Source organism: Bombus vancouverensis, chromosome 14, assembly GCF_051014615.1.
Source record: "Bombus vancouverensis nearcticus chromosome 14, iyBomVanc1_principal, whole genome shotgun sequence".
NCBI classification, from domain to species: domain Eukaryota; kingdom Metazoa; phylum Arthropoda; class Insecta; order Hymenoptera; family Apidae; genus Bombus; species Bombus vancouverensis.
The window spans coordinates 9,701,406-9,724,136 of NC_134924.1; positions in this window are offsets into that span (position 1 = coordinate 9,701,406).

The window sequence follows — 22,731 nt, forward strand, 5'->3', positions numbered from 1 at the left end:
GATTATCGACAGGAGGTTATTCTACGCGTGAAAATAAGTGTAAAACGTAGAATAAGATCTTTACACAAGATACTTTGTTTCCGAGAAAAATAATTTTGAAAATCTATCATACGCATGTACCAGGCTGATTTCTAACCAAACACGTTCAAACTCTATTTTTTTAAAAGCGAAACTTTGAACGGAAAAAAATTTTATTTTACATTTTCGACTTATTTTCGCAAGTAGAATGACCTTCTGTCGATAACCTAGTTTTTACCAGTCCGGAATTAGCCATGTTGAAACGTCGAAACTTGATAAATGTTGAAACTCGAATTTCTCGAAAACCAAGCGGCGAATGAACAAATTTTATCATATAGATTTTTCCTATTTCTCCACAAGGAATCAGCACGTGCACACTTTTACACGTTATTCGACCGAACACGGTATACCGCGTAACTGAGGAGCCTCTGGAATCGTTTCAATAGAATAGCACTGTGTTTTGGACCACCCACCGGTAAACTTTAAGACACTGCAATAATCTATCATGTCATAAGATTCCTTTTTGGTAGACAATCTAAAGTACACTCTTGCAGCCACGATAATACTTTTCTTCTCGTGAAACGCGTGGGATTCGTGCATTGTGCGTTATTCGACGTTAACATTTACGCATCTCTACAATCATCCTCTATGCACCGGAACAAAAGGCTGAGGTTCGTCGATCAGAGCCGCGGCTGATTTTAAGAAGCTCTCTACGGCTTCGTACTTCCTATTGTTCCCTGGCTGCTGTCTTATTTCGAACGTGCATCTGCAATCTGCTTCTCGCATCGCGAGTAAACGGCCTACGAAAATTTTTTCTCCCCGTGCGTTTCTCGTAAAACAGGTTGTTTGGTTGTTCCGATACGATCGCCACTGTGATTTCTTGCTATATACGAGTTATCCAGTTTAGCGAATCGAGGGTTATCGTCGATCTGCTTCTCTTATCGCAGGTAATAGGAAACACGTTGCATGTTTCGGGATTTTTCAGAGGGTTTGCTCGAGTGGTTCGTTTCGAACCGGTGCCCTGGTCAATTTCGAACTTTGAATATCAAGTATACGAAGATTCTATCTTCAGAGCGTATATATATCCTTATGAATACGAGTTAACGCGAAATGAATACGTCTTAAAACCAAATACAAGTATATAAATATATCATTATGTTCCTGTTGCTTTCCGATGGACAAAGTATATAGATTTCTTGTCATTGTAATAATTACTATACACCCCATTACTAATAATTCTACCATAACGTAGCCTTTAATGATCAGTTTCAATTACGCCTACTTTAGAGCAGCGTATTCACATTGTTTTATGATAAAACAAGCATCCAACGTGAAGTATCAATTTTCAAGTAGACCTGCACCGTAATTAACGAAATGTGGCATGATTAGTGTTCGATTTTCCCATGTTACCATTAATAATTTACTGTAAACAAATGCATTCGGTGTACGACAAGCACGATAAACAATAGTAGCCACGTTGATTACCGAGTGGACACCTTTGTCCCTAGAGACACCCTTTGTTTCGATGTCTATCTTCACCAGGGGAACCGTGTGACGAGAGGGTGGGAAACAGGGGTTAGGGGAGAGAGACAGAGAGAGAGAGAGAGAGAGAGTGGTTCACGCTCTACTGGCGGTAGCGTTGAAGTAATTGCAATTAAAATTTGTTTCGTGAAATTGGTTACCCACATCCCGCGTCCCTGTCTTCTCTGCTGTCCATCAGTTGAAGGCTTTTAGCACGCACTTGTTTTCTATTTATTACACTCTTCTGGTAGATCGAAAATCGTAATTAGTAGCTCGTTCACGCGACTCATTTTCCGTCCCTGTCTCCCTCTCCCTTTCGCGTTTCTCTTTTCCCCGTTCTATCCACGTCATTTTTTTTTTAACAGCTGTAATTAACAGCGCACCGTTTGATAATTGTGCGTCTATTGTCCCGTTGCGGGTTGCGTTCGGGATCGATTTAAAAGGTTCGCGAGCAGAGGAACATTTTAGGCCGAGCGCTTCCATTCTATTTCGATTCGTTTTTCCTCGAACGGCGAGAGGCCCTTTTAATTGAAATGTAAATTGTTCGATTGTACCGCCGCGAAGTATCGGTTGATTTTAACGATGCATCGACCTGCGCAGAAATGAAATTTCACCGATTCTCCGAATGGAACGAAAACAATGCTCGAGCCCGCTAATATCCTGATCGTGACATTTTCTTCCCTTTCGATCGCAGCACGATGTTTGTTTCGCTAAAAAAATCTACGTATTCCCTAGTTTGCACTCTAACGACCCGCCGTGAGGAATTTCGCCGAACGAATCGTAGCGTGCTCCGTTACTCTCTTTAATTCTTTGATCGCGCGAGTTGCAACGTTTTACGCATATTCAGCAGACTTGTACGGATACGCGTATGTCAGCCAACTGATGGGAAACTTGAAAAAGAAGCTACGTTCACGGTAAATATATCTTCGGCTCGATATCAGATAGATCGGTAGCATACTTTTAGCCAGGGGACGTTTCAATTAATTAATATGAATATACGTAACTGGAGCGTTCAAAGCTAACAAAATGATCATTCGAAGTAGCGAAATATCGATAAATTCTGTACGCTTCTATGTACAGTAATTTCATTTCCTCTATGTTCGTTCGTTACAGATATCTGATTTTCGATTTTCATTTTTCAGAAAACGTGTTCGTATACATTGTACGTATTCCTGTATACATATAGCGAATGCATATGTAACCGCGTAAACGTGCACAGTCTGCTCGTACAGAGTATTACGTGGGGGGATTAAAGAAGATTTTTCTAATCAAACTTCTACCATCGACGAATAAAAATATTAAATTTGTACCAAACGAATCGAGAAATATATACAAAAATGTATACGATGGAAGGAGAAGAACAGGCTCTACTAATAAAATCATATACTTCGTCAAAGATCATTCAAATCCGCAAAAATAAAAATGAAAAATTCCCAATTGGTCGTTTCCATCACTCTGTGGTTCCGGTGTTAACAAATCGGATTAATTCGCGATCGATTCCCTGGACAAAGGGAACGAAAAATGGTACAATTTTGATCGGCAGAAGTAGGAATCGCGCGGCCGCGAAAACGCGAACCGTGCACTGATTACCGGCAATATTTCCCGCACGACCGGTCGTTAATAACGTTTCTGTTATTAATGAACGAACTGCGGCGTGGCGTTAACGGCCGATACGCGGTATAGTACGTTATGAGGTTCGATAATGCGCCACGCGGGATGGCTGACGCGTAATTGTAAACTCGATCGGAAAGGCTCGTCGATGGCGATTCGCGTCACGCTCCCTTATTTCTGGCCGGCGATTTGTACGTTCAGGCTTTTCGCAGCGTTAAATAATCAAAAGCGAATTCGAGGCGCAGTTGCGCGCATCGGCCGATCGCACTTTTCTCCATTTGAAATTCAATGCGATCCGTTTGGGCTTGTCACGAGACTGCCATACTCGATATTTATCGCGCCTTTCCAGAATTTTAGCAATTTTTCGGAAATATCGTTTCTGCACGTTGAGAAGGAAAGACGAGGGTGTTGGTAGGAATTCGGCACGGCTGGTGATTCTATCGCGCAGGAATTACATTTAATTTATTGGTCAAAAGTCACGTAAACTATGTATCGTCGAAAAATGTAAATAATATCGTAATATTATCGTATCAAGATGGAAGAAATTTAAATATTACGTAATTACACATACATAGGTGCTATGAAGTAATTGTATCGTTTTGTCAGAGTACAACGAATCGATTAGGACAAGGAGATAAGTAAGTGCTGGACAGAAGTATACTACAGAAATTGGAGAAGAATATAATTTGCATTGATATCGTGCAGATTCTCAGCTTGTTCAGACGGATCTTTCTTTATTTTCTCGTTATATGGTAGTCAAATTTGTTGAGAAAAGAATACACGTGTTTTATTGCTCACGTTAATTTATGCAAGCGACGAATGCACGCGTGTTTAATATTCGCACACAGTTAAGCTATTTCTCGAATGCTGGACCAGTTCAACGGGTGGTCGTTATAAATTATAATAAAACGTTGCACTTCGTGATATCGCCTTCGTAGGAATAGTAAATTTCTCAGGGGCGTAATAACAACGAAAAGTGGTCGCCTTGGGGGGCGATTAATGTCGTCGCTATGAAAAATGCTCAATATTCTTTTTTACCTCTAGCTGTGTACACCGCGACACAACGTATTTTTTTTCCATTTATTATTTATATTCTTACCAGTACAGCGTGTTCTTCTTTTTCCCGATGAAACACGGATTGAAAAATTTGTTTAATTTACTCACAGAGTTACGATTGAACGATAATTACGATCTTAATTGTCGATTGATCTTTCATTTTCTACCTTACAGCCACGAACCTTAAAAAATAATTCATTTCCACAACGATGTTAACCTTTACGTTACGAAACTCGATTACAGCCGAATGCTACCAGTCGTGCGCCTTTTTATTTCAAGCCAATCGCTGTTAAAATTTGTCTCCTTCTACTGTAGGGATCGACAATAGAATGTACGTTGGTAATATGAGAACAGCGTAAAGAAGTTGAAAATCAAAGAATATCTCTCCTTTATAAAATCGAAACTACCTCGAAGTAAGTAAAGAAATCTATTAAGCGACATAAGGATTAGTCGCGTTCTATGAAATTCCATTAAAAAGAAAATCCTGTCCGTAAAGCCCAACGTAAAAATTTCATTTTTCAAATATTTTTTTCCGACGTACCGGTCGAAAGAGGAGCCACATATTACACGGAACGATATTTCTCAGCACTCATCCGTGCTGTCGTTGCGGAATCGAAGTAAATGCGATTAAAGCTGGCCAGAGCATGAGATCGACGTTGCACGATGAATTCGACGTAACCATGCAGCCATGACGTATAACGGGGAAATTTATAAGGATTCACGGGGATCGTCGTAAACCATGAAAATTCTATTTATTTCGCGAATTTCAGGGCGAATGTGGGACGGACGCGCGATGAGACAAATTTACGATCCTTTTTAGGCATCAAATCTGGCGTGTCGGGAAAGTTTGGCTCGCAGCCAGCCGGTTCTCGAGTGCGGCCAAATACACGTACACATGTGCTCACTTATACTCGGTGAACACGTGAGCCACAGTATTATGAGATATTTAATTTGAGTTTCGCGCCGTTATATATCACTCGGGTGTTGATAGAATGGCTTGTTCTCTTGATTTCCGTTTTTGCACCCGTGTCGACCCGTGATTTACCGTAATTTCTATTAAAGATCCCTCGGAACGCGCACCAATTCCATTCCTCCTTTTGCTCTTCTTCTGCTTTCCACCTCTTCGTCTATTTTTCCCTTGCCGTTCTTGTTTCCTCCGTGCAATCTCTTTTTTCGCGTCAACTTTCGTGCCAGCGGTGTCGCACGCCTACTTTTACATTCTCCGACGACGATTACCGGCATCCGTCGTCGGTGGCGAAAGAAGGACGAGGAGAAGAAGAAAAAAAAAAGAGAGAGGAAGCACAGCGTGAGAAACATTATATCGCCGTCCCGTAGAATTTTCAATTTTCTTGAAAGCTCCGTAAAGCTTAAACGCATCCTTCGCGAACGAATACGTTTCGCGTCTTCTCGCGCCGGATTTCTCCTTACGAACTGTGAAAAACCGTATTATATGAACAAAACCCTACGGTGCAGGCTGTTTCACGGATACGTGCACCGATCCATATGGGAAGGCGCGTTTTGTTTACCGAAACGCGGCCACCACCGGCTGCTGCTTGCCAGATCGGCCCCGTTTTATGCAATTTTGGCCAGCAAACAAGTTTCACGAGAATAACGTAACGGGAATGTATAAGTAATCGTTCACCGTTTTGTTTGTAGAGACAGTCGTTTGTTCTTTTTTTCTTTTTTTTTTTTTTAAGGTTTATAAAGAAGGAATTAGTTAAGTCGTTTAAATCGTTGCAGTGAAAAGGACGTATTTCAAGTATCGTTGATTAATCTTACGGTTATACATAAATATAAAATTATATTATCGTACAATTGGGAAGAAACTTTAGATACCATTGCTATCGAGCTCTTCGGTTTTGTTTTCCATAAATAGTTTGGTCTCATTTTCTCTGCTTGTACGAGATTATTATCTCGGTTGACCATGTACTCGACCGACCATTGTTGCAGCTTATTGTATCGAAAGGTCATGAGTCGTGATCCCTCAAGATATCTATGTGCTCACCTCGTTTTGCAATAGAAATCGATCACGAGTATTACTTTGTACCATTATTCATCGCGATTCTGTATCCACTTTCCTTCTACGCTTTATCTATTTTTATTCAGTATCGGTTTACTTTCTTATTAGCCCGTTTTATCGATCGGATCCACTCTGACACGAGAAATGAAAAACACGCAAGATTTAATGATTTAAAAATGACAAACTCGTAAGACGAGAGCGTACGTTAATGATTTAATATAACACACTGACCGAGGATTGAAATATTTTCAAATTACATCTTGCAGAGAAGCAGTTGGTAAAGATGTCCACGAATTTATACAACAAAGAGTAAAATTATCAATAATAAACGAGAATCGTTGTTAAAATTATTTGTCGTTAATTGATCAGATAGTCGTTGTCAAAAATCTAATCTAATCTAATCGTTCAATTTATTTAATTCATGTGCAGTTATCATCCTCTGCAAAGACAAAGGTAGATCTCCATTCTTCGTTCTTATTTTCCCGAATTTTCCGTTTTCTAAGCGAGATCAGGTCGCTCGTTCGATTCAAGCGAACGATCAGCTGCCACCCACTAGTCGCTGTGTTCGCATCTGCGTAAGAAAATTAAAGTTTTCTGTGCTGTTCTTTCCATTAAAAACAGCAACCACATTGCGCTCGATCGTAATTGATTCTCCTCGAATCGTGCACCGATATTCGAACGATTCGCGATTTCCATGCAGAGCAACATCGCGCAATTATGTTTACCTACACTTGCCGGCAACGTTTAGCAGAATAATCCTTTCTTATTTCGCCGTTAGCGGGATAATTGCATTCCGTGCGGCGCCACAGCTCCGTGTATCGTTTTTCTCGAGAGCCTCGTTCCGGCTTTTTGTTTGACGAAGTTACCTTACCGTTGCTACGGTTGCTCCAAGTATCCCGCCGTTCCCCTGGGTACGAGAAGTAAGCTTAACAGTGCGATAAAGGTAATATGATTACGCGAATCTGCAACGCGTAAGCTCGGCCCAGAATATAACTTCTCGATGAATTTGTGATTAATATGCAAATGCCGGCTAAGTTCCGAACCGGAATCGAGGATAATTTCGCTTCGAGCGGTGTACGTCTTGCGGGATATAGAAAATATCGACAATCGTTGATTTAGCGTAGAAATAATTTTTCCAAGAAGCGATTTTTTATCCTCGTTGAGACGAATAATTTTCGCTAGTACGAATTATTGTTACCGTACGAAGATCACAGGGAAAGCATGGTAAGTACGTTTTTATTGCTCTTTTTTTTTATTTCAACGTCGCATTGTAATTTAAAGGTAATATTTTCGTACAAAATAACTAAGAATGGAAAGAACCTGTTGAGTTTAGCTAAAGGTATAATCGTTAAGACGAACAATATGTACGTTCTCTGTTTCGTATCTTATTCATCGTATTCCATAATCGTTTTTCTTACCGTGCGTTCGTTTGATCGTCAGGTTCGTGTAAATTGAGCTATTAAATTACTATTATCTAACGATATATCAATAATATCTCGTAACATTTTTGTAACAATGTAATATTATAGAAAGTTAAGTAATGGGAGGGTTTTTTGTCGAGCAACGCTTTAACAGCTTTAAATATCCAACCGAGACTGTTATTGCAAGCGATAAATCTTTCGTCTTTCTTGCAGCTTTGATCTTATGTAACGAAATAAAATCGATATCCACAATATTTTCCTGGCGTAAGGTTGATACCGATAAGTATTATCGCTGGAAGCATGAAGGTATTTCGTAGCGCAACACTGCTTCAATTTACAGATTAACAAAACAAACAATCGATAATAACGATTATGATGAAAAAAAAAACGTCTCGAATGATCAATAATTGCGTTACAAATTAAAGGTAGCTGCGCGATACAAACTATTTTTGTCAATACTGATCCGCTATATTGCCAATCTTCCAAATCAGGGATTAATAAGGGAAAATAATCGCCTGAACAAGAATTTCCTCGTATCTCTACAGAAAGTCGCTAGAAACATAGAAACTTGAACTTTCGTTCAACGATCCACACATCTGCACATAATAATTTTACAAAATATTTAAAAAAACAGTAAGGGAGAACGTTACGATAATTGATCGATCGCATCATCCTTCGACCGTGAAAAATCATTGCGGTTCCGTAAGATAATAATAAACAATAATTAATAATAAAAATCCATTAGCACTCGAGTGATTTCTTACGAATGAATCATCGATCTAATCTCTGGATTCTCTATCGCTCTCGATTCCCGATAAACCTTGTACGCCATCTCGTTTCGCTGGTTTTTCCATCCGTCGCCTGCATCTTTCTCCGCTTTTCACGAAAGCTGTGCAAGTCGTAAAGCAGAGGCATGAATTCCCTCGCATCCCATTGTCGTAAATAGCTGCGAGGGAAGGCCCGTGTGAATAAGTAAAGACGTTCCCTGAATGACGCCCCGTGAAAGTGTAATGCCGACGAACGTAACGCGTAAACGTGCAAACGTTGATTCTGAAAGTGATTCAGCGTTAGGATCGCGTGCCACATGGAGGCGAAAGACAGACGAACGTGAAAGTCTGGAAAGTTTCGCGTGTTATACGAGGGCGAATTGTGGTTTCACGATCTTTGTTCGGGCCGACTCTGCTGCCTCGTTTAGACACGCTTCATCAATCATGTTAATAAACCTGTTCGAGCGTTGTCCACGTGTCCGCCGGATGAATCGGGCCACGTTACGAAAATGCACATCCCGAGCATTGCTCCGCTGGAAATAGCCGAACGCAAAGGAGACCGAGTGATCTATGGAGGATTCTTTATCATCCCAAGTCTCATTATACGAACCATTCGCGTTCTACAATGCGTACGGTATTTCTTTTTTACCGCGCGTACTGCCGCGTATTGTTCGAGTTCTGCCTTCAAACTGTATAACATCGCGCGGGTTTTCCTCATGCAAGCCACGTGGTAACCAGCGGCGATTAAATAAAAGGTAATTAAGAAAGAAAAATGCGTCGGCTGAATTAAAAATTACGGATATCGGGGAATACGGTGGCGAATGTAGGGCGTGATGTTGAACATTGTTGGCAACTGGGGTAGGATCTTTTGTGCGCCTGCATTGCCGACACGTGCTTCTTGTTTTGACAAGATAATGTGACTTGATCGGTCGGTGTTATCTTTCAATAGAAACATCATATGGTGTGTTGCAACCGAGAAACGTTTCAATCTTTTACTTTCTTTGTGATTAATATATCCGCGTATTGTTTCATAATTTACCGATATCGCGACTGCATTTATTGTAATTCGCATCGCGTTAATTATAGATAATTCTAAAGGGAATAGTAATTATGGAATTGGAATAGGATGAATTATTTTATCCGTACCGTTAACAGTGATAATATGAATTCGGATGCACGAAATTCTAAATCGATTAAAATACCTTGATCCGGGTAAACGGTGGAAATTTTAATGATCAGCCTTTCTAGGTTTAATATTCTCATTACGTATTCCACCATCGAAGAACGTGCTTTCCGTTCTCAATTTAAACACTGTCCGTGGTTTGTTTGATTCTGAAATGATCTTGGACAAAAACGGTTAGTTGAATTTATCGCTATCTCTTTCATTCATTGTCGCACGACTTAAATACAACCGGTTTTTTGACATACCGACACCGATCGTCACTCACCGGTGCAGTGTCTTCACTAATGAGTCATAGTAACTACAAGCGAACGTTTTAACGCTACTCGTAACGTAATTATTCGCGTGGTAACGGTTTTTATACTTAGACCGCAGATCTTTGCGCGAAATATTCCTAAGGAATACTTAATATCGATAAATATGACGCCAGGTATTTTATTTTCCACCTTTTCGATACTTTTATCTCGTCTTACACGTTTCACACAGAATGTCACCTTTGTCCCATCGAATTCGTAAGTTAGCCTCAATTTTCTCCACGAGTTAGTTCCAATTTAATCCCAAAAATCCTTTCATTGTGATTTACCACTGGAATTGAAGAAACACGTTGATAACCCGTTTACCGGCTAAGCTTCGAAGGCAAGTTCGATAAATAGACGTTTTCATCAGTCGTAAGGTGTTTCCATTTTCAATTTCTACGAAAAGGAAGGAAGACATTCGGCTGCTACATTTGATACGGAGGATAGAGAGGAACTAAAAGGTTTACAGTCGGCACGGCGTTGGGCTGAATACGCGCGACCCAATGCTCTCGAAGCTTTCGCGCAATAACGTGAGTAATCTACGAAAGCAACGCGGTATGGTGGCTAGATACTACTATCTGGGAAGGGAAAATGTAGGGCACAGAACGGATCGAAGCATCGATCGTTGAAGCGCGATAATGACTCGATGGATTTGAAAGCGGAAGACGCCAGCCGGCGTTCACCTTTTCGACCGGCTCTCATTTTCCCTTCGCCGACTTCCTCATTATTCCCAGATCATTTACTCTGCTTTTTGATACAAAAGCTCGGCGGGCTTGAACTGGCGTCGAAACACACGGCCCTGGCATTCGTGTTGGTGTCCACAGGTTCGTTTATTCGCCCTGTGTGGGCGCGCCTTTTTGCACCGGCTCTATTCGTACCGCTGAAATTCCGGTTACACGCTGCGTTCTCGAAAAATACTTTACGCGGAAGGTTAACCGTTGAAATCTTCCACCGCGAACGTCGATTCTTTCGATGCAAGAATAACAAGAGTTGTAGTAGGTTGTGCGAAAAGTTTCTTTCGTTTTATAAGGAAATAATAGACGCACGATGTTTACTGAATTATGCACGAATATAATAATAGAAATATAATAATAATAATAAAATAATACAAGACAGAAATTGTTGTTCGTCTATTATCACCTTATGAAACGAAAGAATCTTTTCGGACAACCTAACGTTTCAACGAAGTAAAATGGTTATTCGTATGTTAGAAAGCGATGCTATTTTTATATAAAGATCGGCGCTCTTCTTATCTAAGACTTTGTTCAATCGCACAATTCTCGCTGATGACACGTGTTGTCTTTTGTCTTCTAAAAGTCGTACGTTTCGTTCATAATCCAACATCATAACATAATTCAAACATGAATCAAACATGATTCACTCATGCGTCCCGTCTACGTATTCGGTACGTGGACGTATGCGAACAGCAACAATTTTTAATCAACGATATCAAGATATCAAAATAAGCACATAAACGGATAAAGTTCGTGCTTTTGAATTTACGTTAATGATGATTGTATAAAATTGACTGTAATGAATTGATATAACTAAAGTGAAGTAGAATGCCATCTTAGTCGAAAATTGTTCGTAGAAGAATGAAAATTAAAAAAAATTCCTCACGAGGGGGTTAAAGTCGAACGTCTTATTGTTAGTCAGATATTCTTCATTTGCATCTATTATTCGAGAGGTATCGTTCATTCTTACGTAAGGTTTACATAAGCGATTGATTTCGTAAAAAATCAATGGGTCGTGAATATTCATGAAAATGTTTTCCTCGCTGTTTACGTATTTGTGTTCTACGAATTTTTGTCTATCACAGTCGAAATATCGAGTACCATAGCCAGCTTCGCATTTTGGTGGATTCAGGAAGATTAGCATTTTACGATTTCGTGTTCCCTGTATCATTGTGCTTAGCCGGTCTTGGCGCGTCTGTTAGAAAGCAATACAATGTTACGTTAATAATCGATCAGCAATAAAACGATAAAGACGCGGCTACAATGGTATCTCGAAGAAGGATAGAGAGGAAAAGTAGCGGGAAAAGAAGTAAAATCGCCGTATAAAAGTTTTACGAGCCACGACATTGCCTTGTTGCATCTGCTCATACTTTATTCCGCTTCTCTTTATTTTTAGCTCCGTACGCTACGAGGTTTAACATTCGGATAAAGTAACTTCGCCGTTATAAACAGCGTCGGCTAACAACCCCATTTTTCCGCCCTGTAATTGCCCCCACATTGAAATAATTCGTTTTAAATGTATTTCCTTATTTGTAAGATGGCGCAATTTCGAAAAATTCGATATTTACGAAACTTACTTACTGCAGCTTTTCCTTTCAAGTATTTCGCTCAAATCGAACATTCTACGTACGCGAAAATTAATTACTTTACGCGTCAAAGTACTGCACAAAGTACCAAAAACGTACGGACGTTCCAACCCTACAGGTAAGTCGTTCTGCGCTTCGAAACCACTTTATGTAATTCGAGTATTTCGTAAGTACAGTAAATTAGATATCGCTTTTGACGAGCAGTGATAAAATGCCAGGAAATGAAACTTTTATATCGAGACTTATTTGGATTCATAATGAAATTGCATAGTGAAATGAGAAGTCCACCCCTGATCGAAATATTTTCCATCGTGGCAATTATTCCGTCGCTCATCCCTTAACCATCGACTTAACTCCGATTTCGTGATCTTAAATACATATGATAAAACTGTTAGAGATTTTCAGTTTTCGTGCCACGAGCATTTGCACTGGTCAAAGCTGACGTAAAGGCTATCTATCGTTTCATCCTTTTAATAACTTCAGATCCATAGAATTTCTCGAACAGCAGCAGTTCTTTTCCCTGTGTGTCGTAACTACGATATGCAAAGGAGATGCATCTATATACCGGTAGATGTTCAAGAGCGTGGACGAGGGTACAAAATGCGAATATTGCGCTTTACCTTTCTACGAGGATTATCTTCAGTGCGATGCATCTCAGTGCATCCGTCTTTCCGTGCCACATACATATTTAATACGTTCATCCCATCCGCGATCAGCCGTTAGATTGCATCGTGTATCGGTCGGATCTACAACGAACAAAGAGACGTAAGACGTGATAACCGTGCACATACGCGCATATTGTTACAGAGATGCATCGGGTATCTGGCAGTGGTGGTCAACTTGCTCGATGATATTGAATATTCGTTTCAACACTGATTCACCAGAGTTTCGTTTATTATTTTTTATAATGTTTACGATACTTAGAGTTTATATATTCTTCGTAGATTTGAACGAAGAAGATTTAATAAAACACATACCTTTCGAAAAATGTAAAAAAGGAATTGATTCTTTCGACCGTTTCTGGCGTATTTCTCCCTTAAGAGATATCGAGATTATCGATAGAGATAATTTATTTTGAGCGTCGTCATTTTAATTTATTACTCGTTTTACATTTTAGAATATTGCCTGTAATTAGAATGCACGTTTATTGTACGAAATTATCAGACCTAAGGTGATTTAACATTTATATAACAGACAAACATATTTTTCCACGCTATATAAATAATAGGATCGTTTACGTCCAATATCGCTTCGTGGTCTATCGTTTTCGGTTTCTAAGAAATCTAGAAACAGTCTGGAATATTTGTAAATATCTCTGTTGTATGATTTTTTGTTAGTTAAATGATTGAAACTTTTCTCAACGAAGTAAACTATCCGGAGGCAAGAAATTCGATGTTGAAATTTTGTTTCCATCGTCGATGATCAATATTATTTCCTTTGATTCCGTAAAATTCATTTACTTCGTACATTGTAATAGGCATAGAGAGGAAATAATTATTTGTCGCCTGTAGTTTCGTGCGTTACATTTAATTAGATATAAAACAACGAGCAAGTAATTGATACACGCTATTCTCTTTAACGGATCAAAATGTAATTTTTCCTGTTCCGGACAATGGCTATCCCTGTCGTATCACCGTTTCTAGCATATCGACTATGAAATATCCTCGAATTTCCATTCATAACATATTGGTTTCCTTCGACGCGGGCTTGCTTACTTTTTAATATTCCTCCTCCACTCTGGCGTGCTTTTAAGCTGGAAAACCCGAATATCGGCATTATTTATCGATGTCAAAACGCTGATATTGATCGTTAAATGGATAAATATTCGCGGGGTTAATTTTATTTACGACGAACACGTGTCTGCCTAAGTAACGATGCAAATATTAATAACAGCTTTGATCGATTTTAATCTATTACCTCAGTCTGCCGCATCATTTGTATCATTTTTGTTCATTAAAATTCTTTATCGAATTGTGGTATTTTCATCGTTATTATTCCGTGAATGATATATGATCCTAAATGTTATTATCCTACAATTATTACATACGTTGAACTATCTACTAATGTACTTTGCGTAGCCTTTTAATTTGAAGTTTACATAATATACAGCGTTTGCTTGTCCTCTCACAGACACTTTTCAACGACGAAATAAAATATAAAAGGGCGAATATTGCAGAGAATTGATATTCCGCGAACATACTACTCGAAACATTGTTGCAGAATAATTTTTGAAAAAGGGGTTCCCTGTGCCACGGAATGGCACGCGAATGGAATTAAAATACGTTAGAAATGTATCAGAGAATCGAGCGTTGGCCATTTGCCCGTTCGAAGTTCACGCAAAATTAGATAACTGGCCGATATCGAGAAATATCGGTTTCTACTCGGTCATACGATTTCGCGTCCAGCCAAGAGAAGCTTACTTTAGTATTTCCAGACGATTTCACCCGGTCGAACGGACTAGTCACCGGGTATAAATTTCAGTTGCGTTCGCAGGGATGTGTGTTTTGTCTGCGGCCGTGGACACAAGGGGAGCGGAGAACGATTGTTATTAATTCCGTCTCCAGGGTACCACTAATATTCATTTGGTCGACGGCCAGGGACGTACGTGGAGGCAAGTGTGTGCCAGTCGAAGCTTCTGAAAAACGAAGGATCCCACCTCCGAGCGAATAACTCAATATCGACGTGGTTTATTCCACGGGGACGAGACCAGCGTTCGTTCTTCTCGCGTATTTGCCTATTTTGCCCTCTCCACCACTGTCGTTTTGCTCGTTTTCACTTCTCGACGTTAGTTTTTGCGACTCGAATAGGCCGTCAATCGTTAATTCGAAAATAAATTGGCTCGCGGAAATGATAGCTTTTAGTCGATATTTCTTTAACTCTTTGCGATTTCGGTTAAAAGTATCTTTTAAACAAAGAACATACCTGCACACACGCGAAAGTGTATTAACCGCAAGTAGTTAAAAAAATTCAGAGAAATGTACATAGGTTTGGACACGTTATACGAGTTTCGGGACAATATCGAAAAGTACGGATGCAAGAAACGGAGAGAACAAAGTAGCGTAATTCTACACTTGTCGGAGGCATTACCATAGATTTCTGTGAAATAAGAGTTAAAAGAATGTATTTGCTTAGGTCCAAGAAACTATTAAAAAAATAAAAATAAAGTACAATTATGGCTTTACAGCGAAACCACTGACCCATAAGAGTTGAACGCTCTATAGTCTCGTATTTTTCTTATCAACAAAGAGGAGTTTAGTTTACATTCTACTGTAGTTAGAGAAAACCTACGTAGGGCGTATAATTCGATAGAATATATTATATGTAGAATGTATAATTCAATAGAACTGCAGGTCTTGCAGAATAGTAGAAACGTATGGAACGTTATCCGATACAGGTGTCAGAATTAATCTAAGCATAGAATATATATATATTTAAATGGTACGATAGGATATACGTGGTTCCTCTGAAATTGGTCAGATTTACCGTAACGCTGTGTAAATAATTGCTTTTACGTAAATCCAGTATCTCTTGATTCGATTACATACGTACGTATAGGCATTTGGAAAAGTATTTGAATATTTGTCATAGAAAATTTTTCACAATATATCGTACGTGTAGCGCTTGTCTCAAATGAAATTCTCTGAAATTTCATTAGCGCTGTAACGAGACGCGAGCATCGTGATTGCATTGGTAATGTTTGGAGCCAATTAAAAAATGTACATGGAAATTACAAGACATTTATTATAATTGTACACTTATCAAAATTTAATGTACAGCGTAAACAGTGGCCTTAAACGTATCCGAACCACCTAATTAGCGTTAAACGTGATTCCACTAAATATCGTAGCTTATTAATATAATAAATAATTGACTGTTCAATAATTTCGCGAGCCACTATATGTTGTACGTATTTTCCTCGAGCGCGTGTTATACGCAGAATTTGAAATAATCCTGATCGAATTAAGCGGTTGCAAAGTGCGAATAAAGATTTAAAATAAGAAAGAGTAGCAATCCGCTGGATCTGCCCGATACTTTCGGATCGTATTTTTCTCCTTGAAATACATTTCACGGCGAAGGATTTACCTGGTCCCGTTCTTCCAGCGACGTACATAAACCTCGAGAAATTAATCCCTCAGGATAAGACAGTATGACGGAACAGCCGGAGAGAGAGAAGATGGAAAGCTTTTTTTATAAGCGAGAAGCGCCTCGATGCTTCGTTTACCGAGCTACGATTAACCTAAAAAGTATACAATTCGTCTCTTCCTCTACCGCATCTCGTATTCTTTTTTCTTTTTTTTTTTTTTAATACTTCCACCGTCTTTTTTCTTACGCTTCTTCTCCTTCCTTGTTTCTGTAACGTTTTATTGTGTAGCAGACTTTTACAGTTTTCGTTCATTTGGAAACAGGAAGTTAGTCTTTCGGTAAAATTTGTTCTTCTGCAAAATGTGGTATGATCTTCCTCGATAAATTTCTTTTTTATCCCGCAGCCGCTTTTCGGGACAGAGTTCTTTGAACAGCGAATGTCATAATACAATATTACAGACACATACACGCGTGAATTTGACTAAAAAAAAGCTTCAGACGAATACGGGCAATTAATATACTCGAATTTGAAAAAATGTTGGTTTAAACAAATACACACATTTCCAGGCAAATTTTTATTCAGGAGACACAATTTTTAATTACCAATTGCTTCTTACCTTCGATTACCCCTTTTTATCGTCGCTGTACACCTTCTAACGAACATCTTTCTCGCATTGAATAGCAAACGATGGATTTTCAATAAAGGAAATATTGTTTTTTACTCCGAAGTTATCTCTTTTCATTTGGACGCCCTCAGCGCGGACTGTTATTGTTTTCGAAAATTATAGCACTCTATTCCGTAGTTCCTCTTGGTCCGTGAAGTGAAAAGGAGAGCGAAGGAGGTAACTTCAGGGATCCTATCCACAACCTATCGTCTGCCGAAAGCGTTCGAGCCTCAGCTCCCGTTTCCTTCGCCTCTTTTACCGTTGTTCTATGATTCTTTTTATTCCCCGATAGACATCTGTATCCCATGCCATCTCCGATACTGTCTTCAATATCTGGAGCAACATGCCGACAACTACGAATGTTCGTGTACTTCCCGACTGGTCAATAACATCCGGCTCTGCTCGGAAATGTCGGAGTACTTCAAGTTCCGTCGTTACATTCAGACGTAGTGCCCTTGCTTCCGCATTTACGTGTCGGTTCTACGAGGGACATCCGGCCCTTATCTTGTAATTGTATCGATATTGAAAAGACTAGTGCAGAATGGATCGTCTTTATAGTTTAATTCGATAAAAATTGAATCAATAACGTTACTATGTTTTGAGGAAAGGTGGTTTAAAATACTTGATGTTAAAAATTATGTCTTATGTTAAGAATGTTTGTGATTTATTTATAAGCTGCGTAACTCTGTATGATGGAAGTAAGACTGTGAAAATTGGCCGAGTTTGTCCGAACTGATAAAACAATTGACAAAATCATTATACTTAATCTATCAGACCTATTATACTTTTTACCCAAATTCTACGTTGCATTTCTATGGAAAGATTTGCATTTGTTTAGTCACGTCGGATTACCTTTAAATGGTAGGAAATTTAACATACAATACTACTCGTAATTATACTTCCTTTGTTTTCGCAATTGTGATTTAAAATACTTACACTTACGGTTCGTGTATCATAAAATCTCGTATCGTACTTTAATGTACGATTACAATTTTCTTCGTCGATGTCAAATCTTTGTCGATGGAATAATTATGAGCGTGTTTGATCTTTATCAAGTATCGCGTAAATGCTAAGCGAATACAGCGGTATGCAAATATTTTTCGAATTCATTACGTATCGACTTGTACGTATTTGGGGTTCTCCGTGGTGGCTCTTACAAATTTCAGATTCGTTCGTAGCTATCGCGTCTCACGAGACCGACATAGTCAACATCGTATACATCGGTCCGACTTCACGTGCACACATTGTCATCTGCGTTTTGTCCCACGAATCCTGCGACACCTGTATCGTGCACGCTGAGTCCCAGATTATCTCTGACGTGTCCTCTTGGTACGAGCAAAGCAACTTCCGCGCCATTTGTTGCAATAAACTATTATAAATGCTAACACAACTATTCCGTAATAAAATAGAATTATTCCACAAAGCGAAAGATTACCGCTTCGTTACACAACAATTATATAATTTCTATTTATATACACTCGTGTTCTATTTCATCGTTTTACACTTTCTTTCACTCGTTTGCGACAAATCGCGTGCACCCAAAAACTGATACGCTCGTGTTCTCTTCTTCCACGCTAATATCGAGCACTTTCTCGATCGTTTCACTAGCGCTTGCACTTTCTCTGGCATTTGAACTTTAATCGCTCGAGTACTTGCGAATATTCGCACCACGTTTCCCACAATTACTCCAATATTCTATAAGAAAGCCAATATTTCATCTATGAAAAAACATCGTCTATCCGATTGTTAGAATGTTACATTCTCGCGAGCCGCGCATTCCACCGAGTTATATTACAATATAACTGAAATATTAATTTTTCCTTTTCCACGAAAGAGGGAAGAACGATTTCCATTCGTCGCTGCTATGGTTGCGCGTAAATATCGCGTTATCGGCCCGACACCATAAACAGGACGCAGCTCGCGAGAAGAGGAAAAATTCAAAGAGAATAACGAATCGGTGCAGTTTCAAGCGGCTGAGCCGCGGTCCTATCGGAGGACGAACGCAGAGGTGAAAATAGGGAAAAGGGAAGGGCTTGAAGCTTTACGTCAGCAGCAAGGAAACTTCCATAATTCTCGTCGTTTTCGCTGGCGCAGGTTGTGCCATAGGCTGCACGGATCGTAGACCTGGAAGGTTGCTGTGAGTGGCGGTTCTGGAGGTGGGGTACGGATGTAAGGTAGCGAAGGTGTACGGTAAGAGGATCATTACGTGGAAAGGCGGGCTAAAGGATAAGAAAGGAAAGCACGATTAGAGACGGGCGGAACATGGGAAACCTGGAAACCGCTGAAGAATAAAAACGGTGTCCTAGCTGGTTTCTCTGCTGTGCGAGACAGATATTTTATATAGATACGTGGTCATGCGCGCGCCAACCAAGGACACACAGTGGAGCTCGTATGTAATCACGTATGTATTACACTGCGAGGCTCGGTTTGTGTGCACGTCGCATTTGGCGGGAGGAACTAAAATCTAAAGGGAATAATGGATTCGCGTAGTTCAACCTTGCTTCTCGGTGGGTTCCAGGCGAGTTCTCCTTTTCTCTCTGCGTTCGCGACATCTGAAAAGGGGGAAACGAGGGAAGAAAAGAGGAAGGGAAGAAGGGTGGGACTTTAAGCTTTACCTCGACAACTTTACCTTCGCTGAGAAAACTTCCATAATCCTCGTTCCGTACACCCGTGTAGCCGCGCGTCTCGGTGAGCGTCGGCGTCGTTGTCGTCGTTGTCGGAAGCTACAGAGCGGCGGAGGAAGGTCGAGAAGGGTGCGTGAGGAGCGAGGGCACGTGGTAAAAGGCTGTACGTGTAGGTAGGCGAGTGGAAGGTAAGAAAAGGATGGAAAGGCCCGTCTGCTAGCTGGACGAAGTAAGTCGGCTGGGTATGGGGCAAGAAAGGCGAGCCCTAAGACCGAGTTGAAAAAGAAAAAAGAGAAGAGAAAAATATATAGGAAGGAAAGAAACGGCTAAACAGAGAAGGAGGAGGAGTTTGATCAGCGAAAGAAGAAAAGCTTCTGACCACACGAGTCAAGGAGTAGCGGATGAAGCAAACGAGGGGAAAGCAGAAACGGGATTCACTTTCTTTGGATTCTATGCTCGTCGACCGGTCGTTCGATGCTCTATCTTGGCTTTGTCTCTCGTCTCTTCCTTTCCTACTTGATTACGTCTTTTCTGCCGCGTATCTTCGTTTTCGATTTTTTCCCTCTTGTCAGGCTAAACTACGGAAACGTTGCTATCCGGAGAAACTGTGGTCGAGGACACGGTCGTTTCATAAATTGCACCAGATTTTCCTAATTACTATCGGGGTTGCCAGGAAAGTTTGTGCCGATTTTTAGATAGACGAGCAGGGTATTAAATACATTATGCAAGTTTAGTTGATACTCCCTTATAGAGTTTTTTCGTATCTCTCTCATAAAATTCTTACTATCTTATGAAACAGTAGTTTCTATTTAAATAACGTCCTATAAAGTTTTTATAATTTCTGTGAACGATACCACGCACGTTCGTTGACTTTCATTCGTTTCGACGTACTGAAACATTACCCGTAAGAAACATCACCTGTAAAAACTTATTCGATAATTCCATGTTTCTCTCTATCATTTATTCGAAATAAAACTGCAAAAAGAAAAAGAAGAAGAAGAAAAAGAAAAATGTCGTCCGATCCATTCTCAAACAAACTGCCAATTTGCATTATCTCTAATTGGTTCCAGTTTCCTGTTCGTGTAAATTACAGTCGACTGTGACAGTCAACCGCGTAAGCCCGAGCATGTGTGACTGAAAGCGCACGTCAACGAGGGTAGCCGTGTTCCCTCGGCTTTGCAAGATTCTCGTTGTATCGAACACAATTTCTCCGCGGGTTTTCGGGATGCCAATCGCACTCGGTAATCTGAAGCTCGCTTAAACGCTTTGCCGACGCGCATTACGATAATTGATTGCTCAGTTCCTGATTAGAGTTTCCGATCATTTGACACTCGCTCTGTCTACAATCCGGGGGCGAGCCGCGTGGGGGTGGTTTCGCGTCTCGTCTCCAACCAACCAGTTGGATAGAGCTAGTCGATCTCTCGAGCTTACGGTTAAGCCGCCGCCTTCTATCGCTCTACCAGTCGTATCGAAGTATGTATCCTGGATATCCGGATTAACGTCACCCTCAGCTGCGCTGTAGGCGAGTCTTTGCGTGATTTGTTCTTCCGGCAAACGGTTCGAGCGATTCGTCTTTGTTTGTCGACTCTCGCAATATTTGGATGTTGTTGTTTGTCGATACGGTTCTTCTGGAGCTCTTCATGCGACACCGAAGTTGTGCAAACAGGAAAAACGCGAAGATAAAAAATAAAGCTTTATGTCGGGAGCTTACGATATTTTAATGCTGCTACAAAACTAAGAGGATGGTTGAAATGGCCAGTTGGTGATTATTTACGGAAATCGTATAGATTCATCGAGTTTTAACGAATATTTGTTCTTTCTCCGCTTATTGTTAGCGACGTAATATCGGTTTTCCATTTTTTACCAATTTCACGTCCACAGATGTTACATGTTCTAAAAGTTACATCTCAGTGGCAATTTCGATGAAAGCTTGTCGTTATCAATGGATTCTTTTGTCAAATTTTTAAACCTATCGGAAATTTAAAGGATATCTTCGTCGCGCGTATTATGTTTCTCTTCTATCGACGAAATTAAAACGAACTGGAAAATTCTAGCCATCGTGTAACAGATGCAAGAGTACAGTTTATTTTTGGAAATTTGACTGATCATTTTTTCTCTCGTATAAAGCGTTCATACGGACAAAGGCTTGTTTCTGTCTTGCGTCGTGTATTTTTCCACGTGTCTCTCGCACTGATTTCTTTAGTACGAGTTTCAGTATTAAATTTAACTCGCAATTTCAATCGGTAAAGCTTTTCAGCATTAAAAGAGCTGATTGCTAAAAGTAAAATTAATTAATTTTGCAAGGATCTGCAACATATTTCGTTCTTTGACGGAGGAGTGTGTACCGTTTGAGGGATTTATTGGAAAATAATGTGGCTGAGTTTCCAGGAACTTTTCGATTCTGACTAATTAAATGCCATACTATTTTTATACGTTTATTAACCGATGTATGCTTCTGCTTGTTTCTGGAACTGCGAAATTACGAAAAGGTATTTCTGCAAGGGATTATGTAAATCAAGTGAAACGAACGAGGTCACCGTTGACAATAAGAATCTGAATTCAGAGCCACGTATTAAAGCGTCCATTGATTTATTTCGTTCCCTTTACAATCCCTTGCAAATGAAATTTTATTCGATTAACGAATCCCAATGAGATCATAATGGTCCACGACATTTACGCTTTTCATTGTTCAACAGGATCCTAACGAACGTGCCAGGATAAGACAATAGGATATTATAAACATCGATTCTTCGTCGATGCACATTCATCTATGCATCGTTTAATCTGAAAAGAATCCAGTGAAATTAGCGTCGCCGCTATACTCGCGCAGAGACGATGAAATGTTAAAAGAATCGTCCGCGACTTAAAATCCACCGGATTTCATTGCAAATCCATCAGAAGATATTGTAGTTAATAGTATTAGCTGTTATTGTAGGTATTCTGAATGGAATGTTAGAAAAATTGGCCTCAAGTACCTAGATATCCTACGTTTAAACCACTCGGAAGTCAAACTGATAAACTTAATCTTTTTATGGACTTCTCAAGTTTAATAGCACAGTTACGTGAATAAAGATTAACTCTTCAAATTTAAGCATTTTATCTTGACGAAGTTGATTACCTTTCGTCTTTTATGATTCGCTCAATGCTTT